This window comes from Lynx canadensis, chromosome F1 (genome assembly GCF_007474595.2).
Source record: "Lynx canadensis isolate LIC74 chromosome F1, mLynCan4.pri.v2, whole genome shotgun sequence".
In the NCBI taxonomy this organism is placed as follows: Eukaryota; Metazoa; Chordata; class Mammalia; order Carnivora; family Felidae; genus Lynx; species Lynx canadensis.
In genome coordinates, this window is record NC_044319.2 from 21,265,744 (window position 1) to 21,288,874 (window position 23,131).

Below are 23,131 nucleotides of genomic sequence, written 5' to 3' on the forward strand. Positions count from 1 at the left end.
TCTATCTCTTAAAGTCAATCTGGTCTAATGTGTCACTCAAAGACACTGTTTCTCATTGATTTCTGCCTGGACAGTATATCCATTGATGTAATTGGGATGATAACGTCCCCTAGTATTTTGTATTACTACCAATTTCTCCCTTTATGTCTCTTAATATTTACTCTATTTAGGTACTCCAATGTTGAGTGCATATTTACAATTATTATATTTTCTTGTTGGATTGATCACTTATTATGTAATGCCCTTCTTTGTCTCTTGTTTCAGTCTTTGTTTTAAAGTGTATTTTGTCTGGTATAAGTATTGCTACTTTGGTTTTTTGGTTTTTTTCCCTTTCATTTGCATGAAATATCTTTTTCCATCCTCTTACTTTCACTGTGTAGGTGTCTTAGGTCTGATGGAGTCTCTTGTAGGCATCAGATAGGTAAGACTTGATTGTTACTCCCCCTTCCATCACCCTATGTCTTTTGATTTGAGCATTTAGACTATTAACATTTAAAGTCATTATTGATAGATATGTACTTACTGCTATCGTGTTGTTTTCTGGCTTCTTGTGTGTGTGTGTGTGTGTGTGTGTGTGTGTGTGTGTAGATCTGTATTCCTTTCTTTTATTGCTCTTTCCTTGTGATTAATTTCTGTAGTGTCCTGTTTGGTTTTCTTTCTCATTTTTTTGTGTATCTATTAGAAGTTTGGAGTTTGTGGTTACTGTGAGATTTATATATAACATTCTAACTTTATAGCAGTCTATATTAAATTGATGGTCACTTAAGTTTGAACACATTCTAAAAGAACATTTTTACTACCCTTCCATGTTTTTTGTATATGTGGTCATATTTTACATAATTTTACTCATAATTTTCTTCTAATTATGGCCTTTTCTTTTTTCCTTAAAGAACTCCTTTAACTTTTGCTTGTCTGGGAAACTCTACCTCTCTACTTCTGAATGGTAACTTCGCTGGGTGTTCTTGGTTGTAGATTTGTTTCTTCTAGCTCTTTGAATATATCACGCCACCCCCTTCTGGCCTGCAAAGTTTCTTCTGAAAACAATCAGCTGGACAGCCTTATAGGGTTTCCCTTGAACATAACTTTTTGCTTCTCACTGCTTTTAAAATTCTCTATCTTTAACCTTTGACTTTTTTTTTAATTGGGCAAAGAACTTTATTAACCTTGTTTCAAACTTTATTTCCAGGCTTCTTCAGCTTAATTAGCTGCAAAGAATGAATTGTGTGTAAGTCAAAACCGAACAGAGCTGCAATGTCCAAGGGGCTTGGGTTTAAAAATATTAGCTATCTATATTAATTTTATCAGAGCCATAAACAAAATTTTAAAAAGCAGTCACAATACAAAATAGCAGCTCCCAGTCACTCCAAGTTTTATTTTCTTCGGAAGTTGACTCAATTCAGTTTGCTTCATTCTTGGAAGATTCATCAAAATTCTCCATAAGATCTGGAACTTCATCATCATCCTCCTCTCCTGTAGCAAGTGGCCCTTTCCTAGCTACACGTTGTTTGCACAGCACTTCAGCCAGTCTTCTTAGACTAGTCAGACTGTCCACGCCAAGTTGGTTTAAGATACTGGGTAGCATTGCTGTCAGCTGCTCTGTCTCAGCGTGGCCTGTAATTGTGAAAGTGCCAGGGCTGCCTGAACTTCGGGTTGTTAAAGTAGATCACTGCTCCTTGGTTTGTGAACACATTCAATTCTTCAATACCAGAGATATTGTTTACCCCTAACTTCTTTAAGGAAAACTGAAGTTGTTTTTTTTTTTTGTATCATCTGCTGTAGCCATTCTATGAACCACCTTCTTCTTTCAGTGAGCAGCTCCCTTTCCACCAATGCACACTTTGCTTGCAGTTTGGCGACTTTCTCCTGGTTCATGATAGTTTCTTTCATCTTGCTGGAGTGGAAATAGGACCCGGGGTTGGCACTCAGGGGTCTTGGGTGGACCAGTTGAGATCAGGTACACACAGGGACACAAGATGGCCTAACTTTTGACATTTTAATTATTATGTATGTTGGTGTGGAGGCTCTTGAATTCATCTTGTTTAGAACTCTGTTCTTCCTGAATCTGGATGTGTTTTCTTCCTCAAATTTGGGAAGTTTTCAGCTATTATTTCTTCAAATACATTTTCTGCCTCTTTTTCTCTTTTCTCTGTCTGGGACCCCTATAATGCAAATGTTTGTTTACTTGATGTTGTCCAAGAGATCCTTTATCCTCATTAAAAAAAAATTTTTTTTTTCCTTTTTACTGTTCAGCTTAGGAGTTTTCATTACTCTGACTTCAGATCACTGGTCCATTATTCTGCATCTGCTAATGTACTGTTGATTCCCTCTAGAGTACTTTTATTTCAGTTATCGTGGTCTTCAACTCTGATTAGTTCCTTTATGTTTTCCATCTTTTTGTTGAAGCTCTTACTCAGTTCTTCCGTTCTTTTCTCCAGTCCAGTGAGCATCTTTATAATATAAGCTTATAATATAGCATCTTATAATATATGCTTCTTTATAATCTCCAGCTTTATAATCTCCAGCTTTATAATCTTTATAAAGATGCTTATATTATAAGCTTTATATTATAATCTCCAGTCCAGTGAGACTTTAAATGTCTTCTCAGGCATGTTGCTTATCTCCATTTCATTTAGTTTTATTTCTGAGGCTTTGCCTTGTTCTTTCATTTGGAGCACATTCTTCTATCCCTTCATTTTGCTGGACTTTCTGTGTTTGCTTCTTTGAATTAGATGGAACAGCTACTTCTCTTAAACTTGAGAAAGTGGTCTTGTGTATGGCCAACCCCTATGTAGATTATGTGTGCCTGGTGACTTTGGCTGGTTGGCTGGAACTGTGGCTGGTATGGGGGTCCTGGGGTATACCATCCTGGGCCTGTCCTGGTGGGATGGCCACAGCTGATGTGGGCATGAGACTGGTGGTCCCAGGGTTCTCTGTGCAGAGGGTGCCCTGGAAGGATGGATAAAGTTGAAATGGGTGCAAGCTGGGGTGTCCTGGGGTGCTCAGCAAGAGGGGTGCCCTGGTGGGGCAGCGGAAGCAGAGGCAGGCCTAAGCTGGGAGGTCCCAGAGTGCTCTGCACCAGAGGTGCCCTACAAGTCATCTGGAGCCAAAGTGGTATGGTTCTGGAGTGTTCTGGCATGCTTTACCTCTCTGTCACCTTGGTGACATGGCTGGAGCTGTAGTAAACACTGCCCAGGGCTAGGCTGGTGTGCACTGCACTGGGGACACTTTACTGAGATGACTGGGACAGGTGTGGGCTAGGGGCTCCAGGCCCATGAGGTGGTAAGCCAGCCGAGACCCCTGGACGCTGCTTCCACCCTTTCTACCAAGGTGGAGAAGGAACATAAACGGTGGTACTCGCCAGTCCCTCTGACCCAGAGTTCCAACCACTCTCTTTCCATCTGGCAGAGTTCTAGGGCTGGATCTTCTATATTCTAGCTGCTCTTGAAACCACAGATTTCTGTCAGTACCCAGGGGACCTGGGGCTGGTGTGTGGTAGGGGCCCAGGGTTCACTGAGGACATAGAAGGACAGCTATGGCTTTGGATGCTGCTTCCATCTGCATTATCAGGGTGGCTGGGGAATGTAAACCGAGGTGCTCAGCAGCCTGTTGGACCCACAGAGTTCCAGAACACCCCTCACCACAGGGCAGGGTTCTAGGGCTAGTTCCTTTATATTCTAATTGATCTTTTGAACTGCAGTTTTTTGTTTTTTGTTTTTTTGTTTTTTTTCTGTGCCCCAGGCAAACAGATCTGTTCATAATCCCTTGGGTTCTATTCCTCCTTGCTGCAATCTATAGCATCAAAGTGAGAGTTCCTTTCTTCCAGTGTCTCCATCTTTCCTGCCCTTCTCTCAGTCTTTGATTATGCAGGAGCTTCTCAGCCCTCAGTTCTTCAGAGGGAATTACTCTAGAAATAGGTGTATATTTGGTGTGTCTGCGGAGGAGGTGAGTTCAGGATCTTACATCACAATCTTAAACCAGAGCCTGTAAATTCACTAAAAAATTTTTTTTAATGTTTATTTTTTAGAGAGTGAGTGAGCACAACTAGGGGAAGAGCAGGGAGAGAGAAAAGGAGAGACACAGAATGTGAAGCAGGCTCCAGCCTCTGAGCTGTCAGCACAAAGCCACCACAGGGCTCAAACCCACGAACCTTGAGATCATGACCTGAACCAAAGTTGGACGCTTAACTGACTGAGACACCCAGGTGCCCCTAAAGAAATTCATTTTAATCTTAATCTACAATTCCTTTAAAGATTCCCTTTTCACAAACCTTTTATAAGTTTCCTCTTTTATATTCAGATTTTTGTCCTAAGTTTTTCCTTTTTAAATAACCAGCCTCATGTTAGGACAAGATTACTTTCTCCAACCAAAAATGCATTTCCATTCCTCATACCTTCTTCTACCAAAAGCACACATTTTACTAGAGGTGTTTCCCTTATTATTTTTTATATATACTCATGTATATTAGACTTCTTAACTCTTAGAAATTTAATTTCTAGTAAAATCTAGGTAGTGTGAATCTGTTACGCTGGCATTTTTTAGATTGGCAAATTTATGAATACATTTCTAGAAACATGTGCTTCTTTATAATACAATCTTTCAATGAAGCACAAAAATATTTAGTAACCGATCCAAATTTATCTTTAGTTTCTCTGTATTAAGGAATCCAAAACTAAGTAAACCTATATTCAGTAATTAATATTTAATTTTATCTTATTTGGAAATGGTCTAGATATTCAATGAATTTAACTTAACTCATCCTGTAACAAAATTTTAAAGTTTCAGGTTATCAAAAACATTGGGCAACCATTGAAAAGTTTACCTAAAAGCTTTTTAACTTGACAGGTATTCAATTTACTTATTTTTAACAGTTATGTTTAGATCATCCACAAAAACTTCATGAGATTTCAGACAAAATTAACCATTCTCCCAAGCTATTTTGTTGTTGAAAAATTTTGCAGCCTATGTAATATGAAATTATTTAACTTTTAGTAACTGAGCAGAGTAGACGTTTTCACTTACAGGTCTATTTTAATTAACTCAAAAACCTTAAATTATTTGTAATGCCAAATATTTACCAGGTCATATGAACCTGAAATTTATTTGGATTAAGTTTGTATCTTATTTTGGAGAGTTTATGAATACTAAATTTATACAAATGCTTGTTAAATAGAGCTATTTTACAAATTAATTTTGGCAGTAACATCCAGGAACAAAAAAATATCCTACCTCTAAATGACATACACACATATACATATAGACAAATACATCTCAGAGCTTGGTTTTAAAACAATATAAAACTTACCAGTTTTTGAATCGTAGGGGGAATATTAATTTACTCAGATGATTCAAGTCATTTGCTATTTTTGGAGAGGTCTTTTAGGACTGGTATTTGTCCCTGGAAGTAATCTTCTAGAAGCTGTGATCTATAGTTTGGGCAAGAGTACTAATTGCACTTTGTATTTTTAACAAGGCCTCTTTCCTTCCATTTTTTTCTTTTTCATTTTCAAGAGATTGTGGGCTGTGTTTACACTTCAAAGACACAACGAAATCTGTAACTTTAAGGGACAGAGAAGAAATCTAAGTTTGTAAGTGCTTTAAGGACAGCTCAATTTTGTTCCAATGTCCTGATCTTTTACAATATCTACAAGCATTTTGAGAGGAATAGGTCACTTTGGGGATTGGTAAAATAGGTGGGTTTTGACCTTTTTTCTAGATTTGCAGTTCTGGTTTTGTAGGGATTTGCAAGGCAAGAACTGTAATTACAACCTGAATATCAAGGGACTAACCCACCTTTCTAACTTCTTTCTGTCAGGGAGATTGAAAAGATTTATGCCTTTGTAAAGTCTGTGGACAGCATTTTGAATACACAGTTCTGCCTTGGCTTTGAATATTGGCCTTTAGCTGATGATTTGTAGGAGGGCGTAGGAGAAATTTTCGTCATCCGTTTTCTCTGTGATGGGGTGCTGTGAATCATCATGAATCTTTCTAATTTTTCTCTAAATTTGGTAGGATCTTCTAAAAGATTTGCTGTCCAGGGGACACAAATTTCTTTTTAGTGGGGAGTTTAGGATATATGTGCAAAGGACAATGCATGAGAATGCCTGAAGCCAGGAGAGCCTGATTGCAGAGCCCTAAAAAGTAGAAGGAATTACAAGGACCACCTTCTGCTAAATTTACTTTCTGGTTTTCAGGATTTACATGAGTAACCTGTATAATTTGGCCTAAAGATTAGGCCAGAGTGCTCTCTGTAAATCCTGGAGGAAGAAGCAGTTGGAGGCCAGAGATTTTGAGAAGGAAACTTTACATTGAATGTAGATATTAAAATGAAAAATCAGAAATTAGACTTATTAAAGGAGTCCATAAGACCAGCCATTCTATAAAGCTTTATTTCTTTCTTTAAAGGATCCATCATCTGGCCATTGATGAATAGGATCTTCTTAATCTTAATGATGACCCAGACCAATAAACATTTTTTTAATGGAAAGACCCTGAGGCAACTTTCCAGTCTGAGATTATAGACACAGAGGTGCCCTTGGCCCTCATGATTGAAAAGTTTTTGCCCGAAAATAGTATAAGAAAACAAAGGCCTTCATTGTACCGGAAGTAAGAATGGTGTCATCAAGATAGTTTCTCTGGTCTCCTGTGAAAATATGACACCTCTCCAGTCACAGACATGCTAGTCTATGACACTAACATAACAAGCAACAAAGGCTGAGATGAAAAATGTGTTTTATGGGCTGGGACCCCTTATGAGAAACTCCCCTGAGAGCTGGAATGGCCAGAAAAAGAATGCTGCTTATAAGTGCGTATCTTTAAACAGCCTATTTGGCCACCAAGGTGCACTCAGATAGTGCATCCTCTGGATGATGGAGACCAGAGGGAATATTCTCACCAGTCACAAAGCCAAGCTCTCAAGTATATAAAGACAGACAAAAGGAAAAGCCTTGTGGATTTTTTTTTTTTTCATAGAGGACCCACAGCAAAGTTAGTCTAAACAGATGCTGGCTCAAACAGCAGGACCTATACCTGTAAGGACCTATACCTGCATTCTTTCCCTATAGTAATTCCTTTTTATGAAGCAAAAAAGCGATTCCATCTCTAGGAGGAGTTGAATTATTCCAACCAAGAGTAGTCCTTCAAATTTACAAGAGTTGCTAAGTCCAAGGAACTGGTTACACAAATATTTTCTTCTGCTAATCTAAATTTAGAGAAAAAGGACTCTCCCCACTCTAGCTCTGTCAGACACTGAAGGCAGAGAACCAGAAAGCTATTGTGGTAAAGATTCTTACCTTCTGCCAGCTGTTGATCAGATGTGTTGGCATCTCTCAGCTGCAGCAGCCTCAAAGCAAACAGTATCCAGTCTGGGAAATTTATCCCACCCCTACGCCAACTGATGGGGAAGAAAATTTTTTCTCTACCTTTAGTTGACACGAGAAGAGTCACATGAGAAAAAAAGAAAAAAAAGTCAAATTATGTGTGCATAGAGGCCCTAAGAAATCAATGACGCAGGCATATAGGTTTTACATGTTTTAGACAAATATAAATCTGTGAGGAATGGACAGGACAAACAAAACTTATGTTCAAGAGCTTCAATTAGTAAAGAATTCTAAACAAGATTTGGGCTGAGGTAATAAATTAGTAAAAGTGACACAGTTTGTTTATAGAGGGTTTTTCAGCCCTGGATTTCCTTTTTTCTGATGAGAAGAGTATCTCTCCTCCTTCTGGTACAGGGAGGGTACCTTTCACACAAGAGATGTATTCATTGCTTTCAGGCGACAAAGGAAGGTCACTGGCCATTTTTAAAGTAACTTTAATTCAAAATAATATCTCACTGTGGAAATTTTTGGGTGGCCTTCTCTGGGCCCCTCCACTGGTAAACCTGGGACCTCATCAGGCAGCCAGACCGAATGGAGACTTGCCAGTTTAATGCTGCTGTCTCAGAAAAATTTTCAGGAGGAGGGTTCCCTCTGCCCTGGAGGCCATGTAGGTAGTTTGGGACAACCGGTACTACACATTCCTGAAGGTTCTAGGCTGCCCAAGGCTGGAACTGCACAAGCACAGGCCACACAGGTCAGGGAAGCCAGGGACCTGTTAAAAGGCAAGTGTCAGGAGGCTGGGTCACAAGAATAGGCTGTAGGGGGTACCAGGCATCTGCCTAATTGCAAACACTAACCTACATGAATGTGTGTATTCCCCCCTGAAGACAGAGCTGGAGGAAACTGAACTGCCTTGCCAAGGTGTAGACGGGCTGACTGATGGGGTATCCTCCAACAAGAGACATCCGGGAGTCTTGATTACTGGATTTGTTCTGGAAAGCCAGTCTTGTTTCTTCCAGCGATGCCTTTAAGGGGGAATACGCACATTTGTGTAGGTTAGGGTTTAGAATTAGGCAGATGCCATGGATCCTCAAAAGCCCACTCTTGAGATCTGAACTCTCCCAACATTATCCAGTTCCAGGTCCCTGGGTCCCCTGACCTGCATAGCTGATGTTTGCTTAGTATGCAGCCCATTAGCCCACTGAGGGTAGCTGTGGCCCTCCAGGCCTGTGGAACTCAGGCCAGTTCCCAACCACCTACATAACCTCTAGGGCAAAGGGATCCCACCCTTAAAAATCTTCTGTGGCAACACCTTTAAACTGGTGACCGTCAGTACATATTTGACTGGCTGCTTGATGGGATCCTGGGCCTCTCCAACAATCAGGGCTCCCAGGTGTCTCTTACTGAAGGGTACCTCATCTAGTTTGCCCAGCCCCACCCTGGCAAGGCAGTCCGGTTTCTTTCAGTGACGTCATCTGGGGGAATATGCACGTTTGTGTAGGTTAGGGCTTGGAATGAAGCAGATGCCTTAGGTCTCCACGATCCTGTTCCTGTGCCACAGCCTCTCCCGTTCGTGCCCATTTCCAGGTTCCCAGCTTACCTGACCTGCGTGGCCTGGGTATTGGCAGTTTATCCCCTTCAGGTTCCTTGAGGGATTCAGTTCCTTTAGACCCACGGAGCTCGGACCTTTCCCAAATAATGGCACAGTTTCTGCTATGTTGTGGGCCCACCATGAAAATCACCTGGAAGCAATAGCTGGTGATTGGCAACAGTCCCCATTTGGGCTTGATGTCTGAGAGGTTTGGGACTTCAGCAAGCTTAGACTGAAGGAACCTCTTATTAGATGATACCATGGCCGGCACTCCCAGACCTGCCCCACCAATGCAGGCCATTAATTCAAGCTCTGCCTTCAGGTAGTGAATTAGGTTAGGTTTGCATATATACATATGTCTTTTCTTCAAGAGATTCTCTTGTGACCCAGCCTCTCAAGACCATGGCTATGTTTTAGGTCCCCGGCTACTCTAAACTGCAACACACTCATGTGCAGTTCATTTCCTTCAGCTGGCCTGAGACACCAGGATCCCTCCAGGTGGTTGGAGCTGGGGCCTGTCAACAGCCACCTGCGTAGCTTCCAGGGAGAAATAAATCCACGCCACGACCCTTCATGAATCTGAGGTGACAAATTTAAACAGGCAACATTCAATCCCCATAAACAGGTCCCAGGTTTACCTGTAATCAAGACTCCCGGGTATCTCTTAAAGCCAACCTTTTAGCTTCCAGCTTAAACCAGGGGCTTCTGTGAGAACCCTCATTGTTGGAAAAGCCCAGGACCCGATCAGACAACCAGTCCAAATTGCGACAGACTGTTGCCAGTTTAAATCTACCACTTAATGTTCAAGGGGTGGGCTTGCTGCACTCTGAGGCCATTAAAGGAGTTGGGGGCCACCCAGAGCTCCCTGGGCCTGAAGGCCATGTGACAGAGTGTGGGTTGTACAGGCACAGGCCGCACAGGTCAGGGTAGCCAGACACATAAAACAGGGCAATGTCGGATGAGGCTAGGTCATAGGAGGAGGGTCATGGGGGGGTACAAGACATCAACCCTAATGCATAAAGGCCTAACTATCCACAGTGGCATATTCTGCTTAAAGACAGAGCTGTGGATTTTTCAACTGGCTTGCAGGGGAGGAGATAAAAGCACATGACAGGGTATCCTCCATTTGGAGACACCTTGGGGTCCTGGTTCCTAGAGAAGCATGGGACCCCATCAGGCAACAAAAAAGACAATGGTAACTATGCCTCACTCATTCACCCTACAAAATTGCTCGAGATGATTTGAGTGATATTTAACTGCAAAGATCCCTGGAGACCTATAAAACTTAAACTCCAGGTGTTGGCCTGATCACCCATTTCAGTGAGTTCTAGCCTATATTGAAAAGAACTGAGGAAAACATTCCAGTGCTCTTATTAGGAGCATTGAGTAACAGATGTAGAGAGGAAAGTGTTGGCATAGAAAGTAATCCCCAGAGCAGGAGGAAACCAGTCCCTTTTCTCTTAAGGGCACTAATCCACACCCCAGGAAAAGGATTATTTTAACCCCTTTGACCCTGGTAAATTTAACTAAAAAGCCAGGCCTGTGAAAACAGACAAAACTAAAACAGATGAGAATATGGAACCAATCAGAGACACTGAAGAGCGAGCTTAGACAAGAAATGACAAACATTAGAATGGAATTCTAACAAATTGAAATGGACACAAGCTCAGCAGCTATTAGATTTATGGTCCAAAGAAAAACAAAACATGGTCCTTATTGGAACAGAGATTGTGCAACTTGGACTCATTACCACTGACGCTAAATTGAAACAACACCTTAGAGCATTTGGAGAAAATAATGCTAATTTACAAAGATACTTAGGGAGCAGCAACCTAGAGATTAAAATGGCCTATACCTAATATACGTTCCCTAAAACATCTCTATGGAAAACAGCAGGGGAAACTATTAATAATAAAATGATGGCTATTAACTATGATTAATGATAGGGGGCAGATACCCTCACCATTACTTATGGAAGCAACAGAACAAATTTAAAAGGTCAGTCTAAAAGCTGCAGCCTGCAGGACAGAGCAGGATTATTCACAGTCTTTGCAGGTGCCAGAAACACAGGACTGACTGGCTTGATAGGAACAACTGAGGAACTAAGTCAAGATAAAGACTATGGCTTATACACACACACACACACACACACACAGACAAAACAGGCTGATACAACATATCAAATCAAAATAGGCCATATAGATCTACAGTTATAAGGTCCTATTAGCCTCTGAAACCATTTAGACCACCACCCTTTAAAACAAGTTATAAAAATAGAAATCCAAATAGAAACCTCAAAAACTACATACAGTCTTAGAGAAATGGAAACAACCAAACCTTTAAGTAAATAGACTTACAGAATATAAACCCACATTTGGAGTCACTAACCTATTTATTGTAAACACTAGCTCCTTTATGAAACCTAATCCCATTAATAAGCAAGCCAGGGATTGCCAAAGAGAGCAAAACCCTATCAGCAGTCTCTGTCTCTAGGCCTAAGCCAGAGGCAATTGCCCATAAGCTACACTGGCCATGTCAACCCTTTTGTAAATAAAAATAACTACAGTATGCCATTATGTTCTTAAAGTTTCCCAAGTAACATTGATACAAGGATATCCTACTAATTTAGAAAACTCTTTCACAATAAAAAGGGACTATTAAAGAATTAGGAGGAAAATTAACCCCAGGGACATGGGTATCTATCTACATTCCTAGCAATGGAAGATAGATATAGGCCACCTCATTACAGCTAAATGCCGTATAGGCTGCAATTTAGAAAACATTCTTGGATGAAATCTTGCCATTTGCGACTACGTGGATGGAACTAGAGAGTATCATGCTTAGCGAAATTAGAGAAAGACAAATATCATGATTTCATGCATATGGAGAATTTAAGATACAATCCAGATGAACATAAGGGAGGCGAAGCAAAAATAAAAACAGAGAGGGGAGAAAACATAAGAGACTCTTAAATATAGAGAACAAACTGAGGGTTGCTGAGGGATTGTGGGTGGGGGATGGGCTAAATGGGTGAGGGGCTTACGGGAGGACACTTTGTTGGGATGAGCACTGGGCCTTATACATAGGGGATGAATCACTGGAATCTACTCTTGAAATCATTATACCATTATATGCTAACTTGGATGTAAATTAAAAAATAAATTAAAAAAACATTCTTGGAATGGATGATAGGACATACAAAAATCAAGGTAAACATTTAGGAACTCATAAATAAACAAATTACTGTGCCTACTCTTTTGCCATATATTAACCCAATCTGGCCCATTAGAAAGCCAGACATATCATATAGATTTACAGTAGATTATAGGAATTTAAACACTCTTCCCAAATCGAGGGAGCACTCTCAGATATAGATGCTATCATAAATATCACCACTGGATCTGGAACTGATTACCTGGTGATAGATTTATCTGACATGTTCTTTGCTATTCTAATTGGTGAGGAAAGCCAACCCATGACTGCAGTCACATGGGAAGGCAGACAATACCAGTTTACTAGGGTATCACAGGATACCTTAACAGCTCAGTAAGAGCCCACAACCATCTAACACAAGACATTCAGGCCTTTGATGAAAACACAACACCTACAAACCAGCATTATGCATATTAATGACATCCTTATATGTGATAATTTGAAAGAACAGAAAGGGTAAAAAATAGAGTTAATTTCATTTCATCCATATGAATCCAAGTAATGACCAAGGATCCCAAGCTACAGTAAAATTTCTAGGCATGAGTAGGTCCCCTGAAGGCAGAAAAATATCAGACCCAGTCATAAAGAACATAGATTGCATACCAGCCAATTGAAAAGCTCAGCTGGGTACTCCATGAGGCCCTACAAAATACAGAGCCACTGACAAAAAACAAATGAACTATACTTAACACAACAGCCTATTCTGGAATGGGTAAAGCAGACTCTGGACAGAGGGAAACTATTCCTGAGCATAAACTCTTATCACAGAAATGGCATATTTCTAGGCAGGAAAAACGGATGGAGGACCAACCCTCTGCATAAGGTAAGCTAATCTCAGCAAAGCCAGTAGTGGTGCCAGATGTTCAAAGGGTGAGCCCATCTGAGCTCAGGTGATTGGGCAATCAGGAGCACCCTTGCCTATGGCTCAACAATACACCGTCTATAGATGGATCACCTCCATGACACCATCTGAATTATGCTGTCTGTTCATGGCCTTGAGGACTAATGATGGTCTAACCCCAACAGAATCAGGTTCAGAAGAATCAGCACAATATGCTCAACAAATAGTCATAAAATAGGTGATTGAATAGTCTGTTAATGAGAATCAGAATGAAGTATAACTTTTCTCAGACTAAATGGGCAGTAGCTAATGGAGTAGCTCTTTGGTCAGGAACATGTTGAGGAAATCATGCAAATGAGAAATAAGAACATATGGGGTAAGGACACATGGCAGAATATAGCACTAGCTGACATCTCCATATTCATGACATATATCAAAAGGACAATGCTGAAGGAACCAAATAACCAGGTAGACAAACTCACTAGGAAAACTAAAAAGGCAAAGATTTCTAAAATTTAACTTTAAAAACCTGAATGATTTAGGGACTTTTGGGGAGGATGGTGGAGTAGGAGGACCCCAGGCTCACCTCATCCCATGGATACAACTAGAAAACACTCACATCAGTGTAAATAACCCAGAAGATAACCCAAAGACTGACCGAATAATCTCCACAACTAAGTGTAGAGAAGAGGCCACATTAAAGAGTGTAAGAAGGGCAAAGACACAGGAACTAAATAGACTCACTGGACTTTCTGTGGGAAGGAGGGACACTATGGGCATGGAGAAGGGAGAGAAACAGATCCGCACACTGGGAAGCCTGCACAGGGAAGATGATTCCCTATAGCATTTGGCTTTGAAAACTAGAGGGGCTGAATTTTGTGAGTTCTTACAACCAATGGAATGTAAAACCTGGAATTAAAAAAAAAATTAGTGGGCTAGGCTCTAGGAGAGTTGGGAGAATAAAAGGAAACCTTTCATGCCATTAAAGGGACAGTACAACAAACAGGCCACAAAGATACAACATAGAAGCAGAGTTTGAAAAATTCTTGGAGCATAAGGGAGGGAGAATTGTTTACTAATCTCAAAGTGTGTCCCAGAGATACAGAATTTGCTGGGGAAGTCCCCCAGGAACAAAGGAACTGGCAGGTGCCATTTCCTCCCTCACCCCCAGTGTAAACACAAAACCATTTGGGGCATCCACTACCTAACTTACTAGCACTGCCAGCCTGCCACCCCACTCCCTTGTGCTGTGCTTTGGCAGATCTTTCCTCTCTAATATGCTCTTGGCCAGAAACCATACAGGGTGGTGCCACAGGTCTGGCAGTGTGCAAACAGCCCCAATAGTGGCCAGCACCACTCCAAAGTGACTCTTTTTCTTTTTCCCCTCCCCACCCACTCAAAGTGATTCTTGCCCTAGAAAAATGGAAATATAATCACACATACTAGCCAGACAGGCCACAGAAGTGGGCTGGAGGCCCTACCCACCAACAAAAGCTTCTCAGGGGACAACACAAGGAAAGTGCCCTGCAGTTTTGTACTACTGCATCTCTGGAAAATACCTGGTCTAACTCAACTCAAGCCCAAGGTATCCCCAGACTGACCCACAAACACCACAAGGACCAAACACTAATAACCACTGCAGATGACTGAAGGAAAAAGCAGCTCAGCCACAATAGTAGAGGGTATGTATCACACATAGGAGACAACTCTGAAGCATCAAGTTCTGGTGAATAGAGGACACTGCACAACAGGGCACTACAGAGCCTCTTCTTTATAAGGTCATTACTTTCAAGTGCAAGAGACAAACCTCTCTTTCCTAACACACAGAAAGAGACGCAGAGTTAGATAAAATGAGGAGACAGAGGAATATGTTCCAAACGAAAGATCAGAACAAAATCACAGCACGGGATAATAATAAGTAATATGCCTGATAATTTACAGTAATGATCATAAAGATACTGGGCTTCAGAAAAGAGTGTAGGAAAACTGAGACCCTTAACAATGAGATAAAAAATAACCAATTAGAGATAAAGAACACAATAAATAAAATTAAAAATACACTAGATTGAATAAATAGATGAGACAAAGCAGAAGAATGAATCAGCAACCTGGAGTATACAATAATAGAAAGTAATCAAGTTGAGCAAGATAGAGAAAAAAATTATGCAAAATGAGAATAGACTAGGGAACACATCATCATTATTAAGTGTAATAACATTTGCATTATAGGGATCCCAGAAGAAGTAGAGAGAAAGGGGGGCAGAAAATTTATTTGAAGAAATAATAGCTGAAAACTTCTCTAATCTAGGGAAGGAAACAGAAATCCAGATCAAGAAGTCACGGAGATCTCCCAACCAAATCAACCCAAGGAGGTCTACACCAATATACATAGCAGTTAAGATGTCAAAAGAAGTAGTGATAGAGAATTTTAAAGGCAACAAGAATAAAAAAAAGCAGTTATATACAAAGGAAACCCTATAAGGCTATCAGCTGATTTTTCAGCAGAAACTTTGCAGGGCAGAAATGAGTAGCATGATATATTCAAAGTGCTGAAAAGAGGGGCACCTGGGCGGCTTAGTCAGTTGAGCTTCCGACTTAGGCTCAGGTCACAATCTCACAGTTCATGGGTTCAAGCCCCACGTTGGGCTCTGTGCTGACAGCTCAGAGCCTGGAGCCTACTTTGGATTCTTTGTCTCCCCCTCTGTCTGCCCCTCTCTGGCTTACACTCTTTGTTTTTGAGAGGGAGAGAAAGACAAACATTAAAAAAAAAAAAAGAAACAAAGTGCTGAAAAGAAAAATAATCTGCAGCCAAGAAGACTCTACCCAGCAAGGCTATCATTCAGAATAAAAGGATAAAGAGTCTCCCAGACAAACAAAAGTTAAAGGAATTCATGACCACTAAGCCAGACCTACAAGAAATGTTAAAGGGGACTCTTAGACTGGAAAGGAAAGACCATAAGCACGAATAAGCAAAATGGGAAGCATAAACGCAGTAAAAATAAGTACATCTGTAAAAATCAGTCAAGGGAATAAAAAAAAAGGGATATACTGTATGATGCCATATTCCTAAAGCATGGGGAGGAGTAAAGAATGGGTTCAAACTTAAGCAAACATCGACTTAATACAGACTGTTAAACACAAAGGATGTTATATACAAACTGCTAACCACACATCAAAAACCAGTAATAGATATGCAAAAAATAAAGAGAAAGGAATCCAAGTATATCAGTAAAGAAAGCCAGCTAATCGTAAGATATGAGAGCAGAGAAAAAAATGGAGAAAAACTACAAAAACCACCATAAAAAAAGTAACAAAAAGGCAATAAATATAATCCTATCAGTTGTTTATTTGAATGTGAATGGACTGAACACTCTAAGCAAAATACATATAGTGATGGAATGGATTAAAAAAAAACAAAACAAAAATAAGACCTATCTATATGCTGCCTACAAGAGACTCATTTCAGACCTGAAGACACATGTAGATTAAAAGTGAGGGGATAGAGAATATTAACCAAGCAAATATATTTTAAAAGAAATCTGGGGTAGCAATACTTATATCAGATCAAATGGACTTTAAAACAGATCTCCTTGGTGGTGGAGGCCAAAAGGACAATGGAATCCCTTCCGGATTTCCCTGAGCGTCTTAAGATGACCCTGGACTTACTGTGTGGACAGAGAGAGCAGGCCCAGCTTATTATATCATTCTGATTGTCAATGGACACCATTTGAGGGCCCATCAGGCTCTTTTGGCTGCTTGAATTATACATTTTAGAAGTTACTGTGAGGTTAAGAGATGTGTGAGGAAGTACTTTGAAAATAGAAAATTCCAGAAATACAGGAGTGCTGGCAGGAAGATGGCAGCATAGGAGGACGCTGGGCTCACTGCGTCCTGCTGACCACTTAGATTCCACCCACATCTGCCTAAATAACCCAGAAAACTGCTGGAAGACTAGCAGAACGGACTCTCCAGAGCCAAGCGTAGACGAGAGGCCCACGGAAGAGGGTCTGCCTCCCTCCTGGTGCTGCAGGGCCCCTCCCGAAGCGGACCACCAAAGGCAAAGTGAGCTGAGTCTGCCCCTCCCGCCCCTGTGCACCTTGCGAATCCACCCTGGCTAATATGCCAGATCCCATCGAAGCAGCACCACAAGCCTGGCAGGGTGCAAGTAGCCCAGACAGGGGCCACACCACTCCACAGTGAGTCCCGCCCCTGGGAGAGGGGAAGATAAGGTACACGCCAGTCTGACTGCGGCCCCAGCGGTGGGCTGGGGGCAGACATCAGGTCTGACTGCGGCCCTGCCCAACAATGCAAGTTACTCCAGACAGACACAGAGGAAGAGCCCTGCAGTTTGGAGCCACCCCAGGGACTACCCAAAATGACGAAACGGAAGAATTCTCCTCAAAAGAAACTCCAGGAATTAGCGACAGCTAACGAACTGATCAAAATGATTTAAGCAATGTAACAGAAAATGAATTTAAAATAGTCATAAAATTAATCGCTGGGCTTGAAAAAAGTATAGAGGACAGCAGATCATATTACTACAGAGATCAAGGGACTAAGAAACAGTTAGGAGGAGCTAAAAAATGCTATAAATGAGCTGCAAAATAAAATGGAGGCGACCACAGCTCAGATTGAAGAGGCAGAGGAGAGAATACGTGAATTAGAAGATAAAAATATGGAAAAAGAGGAAGCTGAGAAAGAGAGATAAGAAAATCCAGGAGTATGAGGGGAGAATTAGAGAACTAAGGGACACAATTAAACGCAATAACATGCACATAATTGGGATTCCAGAGGAGGAAGAGAGACAAAGGTGTCAAAGGTGTACTTGAAGAAATCATAGCTGAGAACTTCCCTGATCTGGGGAAGGAAAAAGGCATTGAAATCCAAGAGGCACAGAGAACTCCCTTCAGACATAACTTGAATCGATCTTCTGCATGACATATCATAGTCAAACTGGCAAAATACAAGGATAAAGAGAAAATTCTGAAAGCAGCTAGGGATAAACATGCTCTAACATATAAAGGGAGACTGATAAGACTAGTGACGGATTTATCTACTGAAACTTGGCAGGCCAGAAACGAATGGCAGGAAATCTTCAATGTGCTGAACAGAAAATATTGCAGCTGAGAATCCTCTATCCAGCAAGTCTGTCATTTAGAATAGGAGAGATAAAGGTGTTCTCAAACAAAAACTGAAGGAATTTGTCACCACTAAACCAGCCCTACAAGAGATCCTGAGGGGGATTCTGTGAGACAAGGTACCAGAGACATCACTACAAGCATAAAACATACAGACATCACAATGACTCTAAACCCATATCTGTCTATAATTACACTGAATGTAAATGGACTAAATGCGCCAACCAAAAGGCATAGGGTATCAGAATGGATAAAAAAACAAGACCCATCTATTTGCTGTCTATAAGAGACTTCAGATTGAAAGTGAGGGGATGGAGAACTATCTATCATGCTACTGGAAGTCAAAAGAAAGCTGGAGTAGCCATACTTATATCAGACAAACTAGACTTTAAATTACAGGCTGTAACAAGAGATGAAGCAGGGCATTATATAATAATTACAGGGACTATCCATCAGGAAGAGCTAACAATTATAAATGTCTATGCATCAAATACGGGAGCCCCCAAATATACAAAACAATCACAAACATAAGCAACCTTATTGATAAGAATGTGGTAATTGCAAGGGACTTTAATACTCCACTTACAACAATGGATAGATCATCTAGACACAGGATCAATAAAGAACCAAGGGCCCTGAATGATACATTGGATCAGATGGACTTGACAGATATATTTAGAACTCTGCATCCCAAAGCAACAAAATATACTTTCTTCTAGAGTGCACATGGAACATTCTCCAAGATAGATCACATACTGGGTCACAAAACAGCCCTTCATAAGTATACAAGAATTGAGATCATACCATGCATACTTTCAGACCACAATGCTATGAAGTTTGAAATCAACCACAGGAAAAAGTCTGGAAAACCTCCAAAAGCATGGAGGTTAAAGAACACCCTACTAAAGAATGAATGGGTCAACCAGGCAATTAGTGAAGAAATTAAAAAATATATGGAAACAAACAAAAATGAAAATACAACAATCCAAATGCTTTGGGATGCAGCGAAGGCAGTCCTGAGAGGAAAATACATTGCAATCCAGGCCTATCTCAAGAAATAAGAAAAATCCCCAATACAAAACCTAACAGCACACCTAAAGGAAATAGAAGCAGAACAGCAAAGACACCCTAAATCCAGCAGAAGAAGAGAAATAATAAAGATCAGAGCAGAACTAAATATAGAATCTAAAAAAACTGTAGAGCAGATCAACGAAACCAAGAGTTGGTTTTTTGAAAAAATAAACAAAATTAATAAACCTCTAGCCAGGCTTCTCAAAAAGAAAAGGGAGATGACTCAAATAGATAAACTCACGAATGAAAATGGAATTATTACAACCAATCCCTCAGAGATACAAGCAATTATCAGGGAATACTATGAAAAACTATATGCCAACAAACTGGATAACCTGGAAGAAATGGACAAATTCCTAAACACCCACACACTCCCAAAACTCAAACAGGAAGAAACAGAAAGCTTGAACAGATCCATAACCAGCGAAGAAATTGAATCAGTTATCAAAAATCTCCCAACAAATAAGAGTCCAGGACCAGATGGCTTCCCAGGGGAATTCTACCAGACATTTAAAGCAGAAATAATACCTATCCTTTTCAAGCTATTCCAAAAAATAGAAAGGGAAGGAAAACTTCCAGACTCATTCTATGAAGCCAGCATTACTTTGATTCCTAAACCAGACAGAGACCCAGTAAAAAAAGAGAACTACAGGCCAATATCCCTGATGAATATGGATGCAAAAATTCTCAACAAGATACTAGCAAATCGAATTCAACAGCATATAAAAAGAATTATTCACCATGATCAAGTGGGATTCATTCCTGGGATGCAGGGCTGGTTCAACATTCGCAAATCAATCAATGTGATACATCACATTAATGAAAGATAAGAACCAAATGATCCTGTCAATCGATGCAGAAAAAGCGTTTGACAAAATTCAGCATCCTTTCTTAATAAAAACCCTCGAGAAAGTTGGGATAGAAGGAACATACTTAAACAGCATAAAAACCATTTATAAAAAGCCCACAGCTAATATCATCCGCAATGGGGAAAAACTGAGAGCTTTTTCCCTGAGATCAGGAACACGACAGGGATGTCCACTCTCACCGCTGTTGTTTAACATAGTGTTGGAAGTTCTAGCATCAGCAATCAGACAACAAAAGGAAATCAAAGGCATCAAAATTGGCAAAGATGAAGTTAAGCTTTCACTTTTTGCAGATGTTATGATATTATACATGGAAAACCTGACAGACTCCACCAAAAGTCTGCTAGAACTGATACATGAATTCAGCAAAGTCGCAGGATACAAAAATCAATGTACAGAAATCAGTTGCATTCTTATACACTAATAATGAAGCAACAGAAAGACAAATAAAGAAACTGATCCCATTCACAATTGCACCAAGAAGCATAAAATACCTAGGAATAAACCTAACCAAAGATGTAAAAGATCTGTATGCTGAAAACTATAGAAAGCTTATGAAGGATATTGAAGAAGATATAAAGAAATGGAAAAACATTCTGTGCTCATGGATTTGAAGAATAAATGTCGTTAAAATGTCAATACTACCCAAAGGTATCTACACATTCAGTGCAATCCCAATCAAAATTGCACCAGCATTCTTCTTGAAGCTAGAACAAGCAATCCTAAAATTTGTATGGAACCATAAAAGACCCTGAATAGCCAAAGTAATTTTGAAGAAGAAGACCAAAGCAGGAGGCATCACAATCCCAGACTTTAGCCTCTACTACAAAGCTGTAATCATCAAGACAGCATGGTACTGGCACAAAAACAAACACACAGACCAATGGAATAGAATAGAAACTCCAGAACTAAACCCACAAAAGTATGGACAACTAATCTTTGACAAAGCAGGAAAGAACATCCAATGGAAAAAAGACAGTCTCTTTAACAAATGGTGCTGGGAGAACTGGACAACAACATGCAGAAGGATGAAACTAGACCACTTTCTTACACCATTCACAACACAAACTCAAAATGGATAAAGGACTTGAATGTGAGACCGGAAACCATCAAAACCCTAGAGGAGAAAGCAGGAAAAAACTTCTCTGACCTCAGCCACAGCAATTTCTTACTTGACACATCCCCAAGGGCAAGGGAATTAAAAGAAAAAATGAACTACTGGGACCACATGAAGATAAAAAGCTTCTGCACAGCAAAGGAAACAATCAACAAAACTAAAAGGCAACCGACGGAATGGGAAATGATATTTGCAAATGACATATCGGACAAAGGGCTAGTATCCAAAATCTATAAAGAGCTCACCAAACTCCACACCCAAAAAGCAAATAATCCAGTGACTAAATGGGCAGAAAATATGAATAGACACTTCTCTAAAGAAGACATCAGGATGGCCAACAGGCACATGAAAAGATGCTCAACGTCGCTCCTCATCAGGGAAATACAAATGAAAACCACACTCAGATATCACCTCACGCCAGTCAGAATGGCTAAAATGAACCAATCAGGAGACTATAGATCCTGGAGAGGATGTGGAGAACGGGAACCCTCTTGCACTGTTGGTGGGAATGCAAACTGGTGCAGCCACTCTGTCAAACAATGTGGAGGTTCCTCAAAAAATTAAAAATAGACCTACCCTATGACCCAGCAATAGCACTGCTAGGAATTTACCCAAGGGATACAGGAGTGCTGATGCATAGGGGCACTTGTAACCCAATGTTTATAGCAGCACTCTCAACAATAGCCAAATTATGGAAAGAGCCTAAATGTCCATCAACTGATGAATGGATAAAGAAATTGTGGTTTATATACACAATGGAGTACTACATGGCAACGAGAATGAAATATGGCCTTTTGTAGCAATGTGGATGGAACTGGAGAGTGTGATGCTAAGTGAAATAAGCCATACAGAGAAAGGCAGATACCATATGTTTTCACTCTTATGTGGATCCTGAGAAACTTAACAGAAATCTATGGGGGAGGGGAAGAAAAAAAAAGACGTTAGAGAGGGAGAGAGCCAAAGCATAAGAGACTCTTAAAAACTGAGAACAAACTGAGGGTTGATGGGGGGTGGGAGGGGTGGGGAGGGTGGGTGATGGGTATTGAGGAAGGCACATTTTGGGATGAGCACTGGGTGTTGTATGGAAACCAATTTGACAATAAATTTCATATTAAAAAAAAACCCAAAAGACCCCCCAAAAAACAAATGGACTTTAAAACAAAGATTAACAAGAGACAAAGGACATTATATAGTAATAAATGGGATAATCCAACAGGAAGATGAAACAGTTGTTAATATTTACACACCCAACATGATAGTACCCAAATATTTAAAGCAGTTAATAACAAACACAATGGAAGTACTTGAAAGTAATACAATAATAGTAAGGGACTTTAAGACCCCACTTACATCCATGGCCAGATTATTCATACAGAAAATCAACAAGGAAACAGTGGCTTTGAATGACACATTGGACCAGATGGATTTAACAGATATATTCAGAACATTTCATCCTAAAGCAGAAGAATACACTTGCAAGTGCACATAGGACATTCTCCAGAATAGATCACATATTAGCCTACAAGTTAAATCTCAACAAATTCAAAAAGATCAGTCATTCCATGTATCTTTTACGACCACAGCATTATGAAACTAGAAATCAGCCATAAGAAGATTTTGGAAAGAGCACAAATACATGAAGTTAAATAAAAGGCTACTAAACAAAGAATGGATCAACCAAGAAATCAAAGGGGAAATAAAAAAAAATACATGGAGACAAATGAAAATGAAAATGAAAACACAATGGTCCAAAATCTTTGGGATGAAGCAAAAGTTGTTCCAAGAGGGAAGTTTGTAACAATACAGGCCTACCTCAAGAAGGAAGACAAATCTCAAACAACCTAGCCTTACACCTAAAGAATTTAGAAAAAGAACAAGCAAAATCCAAAACCAATAGAGGGAAGGAAATAAAGATTAGAAAGAAACAAAAAAGAAACTAAAACAACAACAACAACAACAACAACAACAACAACAAAAC

At 40.2% G+C, this 23,131-nt stretch overlaps 1 pseudogene; it reads right to left on the minus strand.

Annotated features, from left to right (window-relative positions):
* Nucleotides 1–1,154: 1,154 nt before the first annotated feature.
* LOC115505212 lies at nt 1,155–2,481 on the minus strand (annotated as a pseudogene).
* Nucleotides 2,482–23,131: the final 20,650 nt, after the last annotated feature.